This window comes from Thermobia domestica, chromosome 8 (genome assembly GCF_964235325.1).
Source record: "Thermobia domestica chromosome 8, izTheDome1.hap1.1, whole genome shotgun sequence".
NCBI classification, from domain to species: domain Eukaryota; kingdom Metazoa; phylum Arthropoda; class Insecta; order Zygentoma; family Lepismatidae; genus Thermobia; species Thermobia domestica.
Window position 1 is genome coordinate 38,350,335 of NC_137461.1, and position 7,248 is coordinate 38,357,582.

The 7,248-nt window shown below is 34.0% G+C and overlaps 1 long non-coding RNA gene across 1 annotated transcript; it reads right to left on the minus strand.

Annotated features, from left to right (window-relative positions):
- Positions 1–3,397: 3,397 nt before the first annotated feature.
- LOC145691661 (uncharacterized) lies at positions 3,398–6,959 on the minus strand. The gene is made up of 3 exons (XR_014132472.1): positions 6,919–6,959; positions 5,554–5,686; positions 3,398–3,635 (listed from the first exon to the last, which is right to left on the minus strand). It is a non-coding gene; the product is annotated as an uncharacterized LOC145691661 (long non-coding RNA).
- Between the last annotated feature and the right edge of the window lie 289 nt (positions 6,960–7,248).

Consider the following 7,248-nt stretch of genomic DNA (forward strand, 5'->3'; position numbering starts at 1 on the left):
ACGGAGGAAAGAAAGAAAAAAAAAATTAGGAAAAATTCTTTTAACAGATGTCAGCAAATTAGTAGTAAACATGATTAAGTTTGCGTCCAGATTATGTTCTAATAAATTAAAGAATTGATAAATGTTATAATTAATGAGTGATAATAATAAGACATTCACCAAAATGGAGAATGGTCCATAAGCGTCCTTTTATCAAGGAAGCTATAGAAGACGTTGAGCTACAGCTTAATATGGGATCTGAAAATCATGAGCAAAAGAAAGACGAATTTTCTTACGTCGTATTTTTGAAACAAATATTCCTCGTTAGTTTTCGTAAAAAATATTCAATTTTGATGCAATATCGTATATTGTTTTAAGCTTTCACATGATTTCTACTACAATGGTAACCAAGAAAGTTCTGTCGCTTTTTGTAGAGGTCTGTATTCACTGTGAGTTGAATGTGAATGGAGATAGAGCGAAGATTAGTTATTGGTGTGGGTTGTGTCAGTTCAGTTACTCCAGGCAGTAAAGCATACTACCTGGTTGTGTCAGTTCAGTTACGCCTTGAACTTGCGTAAGGATAGAGTGAACATAGATCCTCCACAGAGCGTCGTAAGGGCGTGTACGAGTTAAAACTGGGGTCTAACGCCGCTGCAGCCAGGCGGAAGATAGCCTGGCCTTTGGTGAGAGTACTGTGACTATGCGAACAGGGCAGCGGTGGTTTACCAAGTTTAAGGACGGTGACGAAATCCTCGAAGACGCACCACGTGCCGGACAACCAACACATATGCAAACTGAAGACCTTCAGGCAGCAATTTAGGCTAACAGTGGCCAGATATGTGAGGAACTTGAAACTACAATTCAGTGTGATGGAGAATTCATTCGGCAGGACATCCACCAACTTGGAAAGCACTACAAGTTGAGTCGATGGGACATCATTTGACTCGGGCCAGTAGGCAACGCAAGCAGACACCTGTGCTTCTTTACTGTCTCGTCTGAGGAAAGAGTCATTTCTGGACAGGGTGTTGACAGTGATGAGAACTGGGTCCTATACGAAACTCCACGGTGCTGTCACCATCGGTTAGAATCCCATGAACCGGTTCCAAGACAGCTGAAACCAGCACTGCACCACAAGAAGGCCCTCCTGTGTATTTGATGAGCTGCTCGCGGCATCGTGTATCAGGAACTACTTCACCACTGTAGCTGTGTACTGTCAACAGTTGAGCCATGTTCAAGAGAAACTGAAAACTCTGGAACCAGCACTTCTGAATCTGTTACAGGACAACGCTAAGTCCCACGTGGGTTGAATGACCCGGAACACCATTCTACGCCTTGGATGGAAACACTATTGCATCCGCCTTACTGCCCGGACATTGCGCCCTCGATTTCCACCCGTTCCGTTCCTTGGACAATCACCTTAGAGGACGGCAGTTCAAATCCCTAGTAGATTTGCAAAATGCACTTGATACCTTCTTGGTCCAAATTCTACCACGATGGAATCCATGGCCACCCAGAACGTTGGCAGAAGGTTGTCGATGTTGATGGGGACTATTTTTAATCTTCCAGGTACGTGTTAGATGGTACATCGATGTTGGAATGAGGTGGGCGAAAAGCGACAGAACTTTCTTCGTCGCCTTTATATATTAGATATGGTTGCAATATGGCATATGTATTTTTCAGAATTCGCAATTCTTACCTCTGATTTTTTTAAAAATCAGTCTACATTAATATAATGACATTAACTCTCTACCGTTTCTTTTTCCTTTCTCTGACTTTGAAAACATAGTTGATAACTAGAAAAATTATTCACTTTTTAAACATTGAGGCTTCTGTACAATTTTCCCTGCTTGGGAAACAAATCTGTCGATCGAGTTTAAATGAATTTATCTTTCATCCTATCTGATTTTAAAAATATGTTCAAGGGTAAGTTTCATATATGAAAAGTGATTTTTTGAGTATGATAATTATTCGTGTTAATTGCGATTTTCCCATGCAGGTACGACAATAGGAAAAACTACTTCATAATTTCATTAGCACTTGACTTACTGTATATGTGATACATTTTTTTTCTATGCGTAGCTTGTAAAGTATTGTTCCAGGTAGTACAATATATCTATCTTTTATTAACACAATTGTATTATTATTGTGTTTGTTCATTTTTATGGCAAGTTGCACAGTATACACGGCTGCTTCAATGAAAGCCCTCTACTGCAATATGTTATCCTTCTGAAGAAAGGCGTACAGGGAATGTATTTTGTAGTTAATCTTATATACGGACTACGGAGGTGAAATTTTACACGGGAGAATGAAGTTAATTTCCTTTTGAGTTTTATTAAGCTTATACACCTTGATGACTAAACAACATAGGTTTGTACTGTCTTATATGTCTTATTCTATTAATAGTTTTTCATAAAGTCCCAAATTAATTCGGGAGATTTGCATCATTTTTCAGATGTTTATTTGTGCTTTATAATTATTATTTTCGGCAGAAGTTGAATTCTGAATCAGAAGATACATCTATTTATCTTTTAGCTCCACGCGAACATAGATTATATCTGCTTTTGGCCAGTGGTAGTATTCAGCTGATTCGCACCAGTTTGCCAGGTTGTTAAAATATTTTGAGTTCGCAGAACCCTTGTTATATCCATATATAACAGTAATGTTTACCCATTTATACCCAGGAACAGTAACTGTTAGTTCCCCTATCTTTGTTTTTGAATTCCTTACAGCTACAGGGTTAACTATGATCTCTCAGAGCAAGGTACAAGCGTTTATGTCTTAATATCAAATGTACAGATATTAAGAATGAGAATTGGAATCACATGACTGTAGTGATGGGGGTATTTACACTATAAACGGGTACATACCATTATCTTTAGTTGTAGATCTATTGCTGGATTAAGGTCTTTCCAATACTTTGTGACAACCATCTATCTTGAATAATTCGTTTCCAAGATATTCGCAGTGCTACCTTGTAATATTACGATTACGATTTCGTAACACCACCTTGTAATATTTCGATGCTGTGTAGATTGTTACTTGTCCCTTCTAGTATCCAGTAAAAACTTGGCTTTTGTCTATCTTGTATGGTTTGCTTCTTAAGAGAGTTATATATTTATCAACCAGTGGCGTATTTACGATTTTGTTTCGGGAGGGGCTTTGCTAACTTTCGGGGGGGGGGGGCTTTGGCTGAACACGTGAAAATTCTGAAAGATATTTCATATACTTTACTATAGTAAGTAAGATTTCGGGGGGGCTTAAGCCCGGAAGCCCCCCCTAAATACGCCACTGCTATCAACCTATCCATATCCACCTACAACCTCTCTCTCTTTCGGTTGTTAAAAAATTAGAATAACACCACAATGACTAAACAATAAACTTAATGTTAAATATGTTGAAATGAAAACCAAAGTTTTGGCAAGCTCTTTAATATATTATTTTATCTGCTTAACATTTTATACAGAATATACTAACTACTGTATAGTGCAATTACTGTTTGTGCAACATTTTGTCATAAAATTATACAAAAGATTACTCTCAGAACTATTATCGTCATTTGACTATCCAATTACACTTATTTTCCTCCGATCGCAGTCTTATGTTCCAAAGCCATTTCCTATAATATTTAGTGGATTAACCCCAGAACCATGGGAATCCTATAAGAAAATAAACAATATTGACAATGAATGTATGTATAAGTTTCCGAGCAAAATAAGAAAAAAAATATAAGTATTTTTTATCCTTAATGACATAATATTAATTAAAGTTCTATATTTAAGTATATGATTATTAATATGATTCCGCAATAAATGTGTTTCAAATGTTTATTAACCTAAGTATCTGCCAATTACTCTCAAGTTCATAAAAATAAAAATAAATTAAATTTGTTAATATCATTTTCATGGAAAGTTATATGGATGTAAATGCATATACAGGTATATGAAGCGTCGGTATATACGTATATGTAAATCATTAGAAAAAGTCAAGTTTGTGTGCAAAACACTATTTAATATCACGTTCTATGCAGTAAATAAATATCTAAAAAGCTCATTATAAAGCTTAAAAAATAATTAAGTCATATATAGTAGCTTCTAACTACTTATTCTTTATTCTGAGTTGGCAACAGTGTTTACTTTGTGGTACTACGGAGTATATCAAACAATGTTCAATTTCAGATATATGCATGGAATAAAATTTTAGTGTTTTTGTCTATTTGTTAAAAGGTAGAAGGGTATGACAAGATAAATGGTCCACCCTATATATATATGTTCATGTAAGGATGATGTTTATTTTTCAACATAAGAGTTTTTTTTAGTCTCACTTCGTAAAATGGATCCATGTTAGACCAATGTAATCTATGAAAAAAATTAGCTCAATTGAATAATATTAAATGGTGTCTTAAACGACCTCAAATTTGAATGCTTTAAACAAAGGCACCTTCTGAATAAGAAATGCCTAGTAGAAGTGACACCTTATTTTTGACTGTCATAATGGAGATAGAAGCGCATATACTACTGTATACCACCATTATAACGGCTATCTTGATGTCCGCCATCTTGGATACAGATCCAATCTTTTTCTTTAGGAAGGGGTTATGTGAAATGTTATTTTGGGGTACCTGCTCACTTCAAACAAACATTATGTTACTTCCAACTTATCTCAACAAAATTCCTAGTTATGCTTTGAATTAAAAGTAGTCCCAAAGTAGGCAAAAGATAAACTTGACAATAGTAAATAGGAATGCTCCGTTGGGAAGTCAGAGATGTTAGTGATAGCAAGCTCCATGGTTCCTTCTGTTCGAAATAACGAGCTCTGCGATGTTTTGTTTCACATTTATACTGGAAAAAATGTGAAATATTCCCTCACAAAATATATCGTAGCACCCGTTATTCTGAACAGAGGAAACTATAGAACCGGTAGTCTCTAACATTTCCCATTTGCCGCCGAAATTCTCCGTGTTCACTGTTGTAAAGTCTTACGTTTAGCCTGCAGTGAAACCACCTTGAAATTAGAGCATATCTGAGAATTCTGTTAAGAGCATGTCTGAGAACCATGCTCTGTAGATAATCTCTTGCACACCGATCAAATTTCGCTGTTTTACGATTTTGAACAACCCCAGCTCTGAAACTATGCACTTTTACTTACAGGTGTAAATGAAGTTTTTCTCTTATTTTGATATTCGGATCACCTCTTAAAGTTTATCGGTGAAGTTCACCAACACCATGTACATACATTTATATTTACACCACCTTGCATATTTACACATATATGTAAATTAAATATTGAGAAATTAAATTCTTATAAATTGTACAGTATATAATTACTATTATGTAGATTGTAAAAGAGATGCTACACCGTATCTTCTTTAATAAGTTGTTGAAATAAAAGCATTCTATTCGATTTAATCATGGGCAAGTTCTATATCATTTCGTACAAACGTATTTGTAATGTGGTCTTCAGATGATTAATACATATCAAATCGTATAAAAAGAAAAAAATGGTAAACTCTATACAACAATCATGGAAACATGTGAAATACAACCAAATATTACGGTATCTATAATAAGTACTCACCCCACATCATGTTAGCTGTCTGCATATTTTCTCCTCTCTGTTGTTGCAAAGGAATTCTCTGAGGATATGGTATAGGTATGGGCCTGGGAATAGCCAAAGCAACACACACGACAAGGGCAAGGAAAACGAAGACCTAAAAAGTTAGAAAAATTCTTATTACTTGATGTTGTCATTCCATGCTATTAGCATTAGTAAAATACTGGCACTCTATAACTTAGATCGGAGCGTTGAACAGTATCGAAAAAATGTTTGCAGATGATCTATAATTAATATTTTAATTTGTCTTATAACTTTTATTGCTTTCAATTTCTAATTTATTCTTAATTAAAAGTGCTTCTTCTGCGCATTTTGTTGTTGGTTTAATTGAATACACTATGGATATAGTACTTGAGACCTTTTCTACATTCAGCTAGTCATCAGTTGCTTAACCTTTCAATTTACTCGTTTAACACAGAATATTCCTGATTGCACTTTAACATTATTTCAATACAGTGATATGTTTGAGACAACCTAAAGAAAACTTTAAACATGCTTAGTTCCTCTTCGAAATCCATGTGGAACAAAATGGACTATGTATTGGTCAGTATTAATCTGTTAGAGTAAAATCTAGGAACGTTTGTCCATATGTCATTTAGAGTATACAGATCATATCGACGCGTGACAGAAATTAAACAGATATCTTCTTGATGTTTTTCTAACGTATGTGGTACGTGTACATTTGACAATATTATCTGCAGTTGTTACAATCAAAATAAGTATTCTGTAATCATTGGTAAAGTATCTTTTGGAAATGAAGAAGACTTGATTAATAATGGCTCTCAGTTAAAAATTTTTATCCTCAAAGTGCAAGATGTTTCCCTTTTTGACTGACCCTGTACCTTATTCCTTGTTTTTTATTTCCCTTCTGATGTTGAACTTTCTTAATTTATTTGTTTTAATTTAAATTAACTTTTTCTCCGCAATTAATTTTTTTAAATGCTTAGTAATATTTATACATTTTTCTCCACAGCCTTTATTAAGCAGCGAATATATTGAATTATTCAGAATTATCATTCCATCTTATTGGCATTAGTAAGTTACGTTAAAAATTTCTATACTAAATTAATCTACTGAATTTTCAAAAGCAATTTTCAAAAGGCAGACAATTTTCATCTTTTCAGTATTAATCTCAAAAATAGACATTGTCTGTAAATGTCAATCATGTACATTTGTATTAGTTTGGTGCAAATTAGTTTACGTATTTACTTACTGTTAGTAAGAAACTTCATAAATTGACTAATTTACTAAATACTATATTTACGTAGGGCAATGTTATGAATAAATTTGATTTCTGGATATTAATTAATTTCATATAGTTTTACCTACCTTAGCGAACATTTTTGTTTGGAGAATTGTTTTTCTTCTTGGAGAAGATACAACTTGTGCCTTAATTACTTGAACAGCTGTATTTATACAATAATATATCCTTGAAATTTTAACACTTCATATAGTGCTTATGATTCAGATAATAATTTAGCTCTTAGCTTTGACCAAGCGAATACTCATTTGTTACATTTGAATAAATACATATCATGGTTGATTCTTTATACACTAAATACAATTCAGTTTCATCACTTTCACTTTCTATAGCAGTTATTGTACAACCCAGTAACTTTAAGATACGGATACGGGTTCGATATATGTTAAAAATGTATT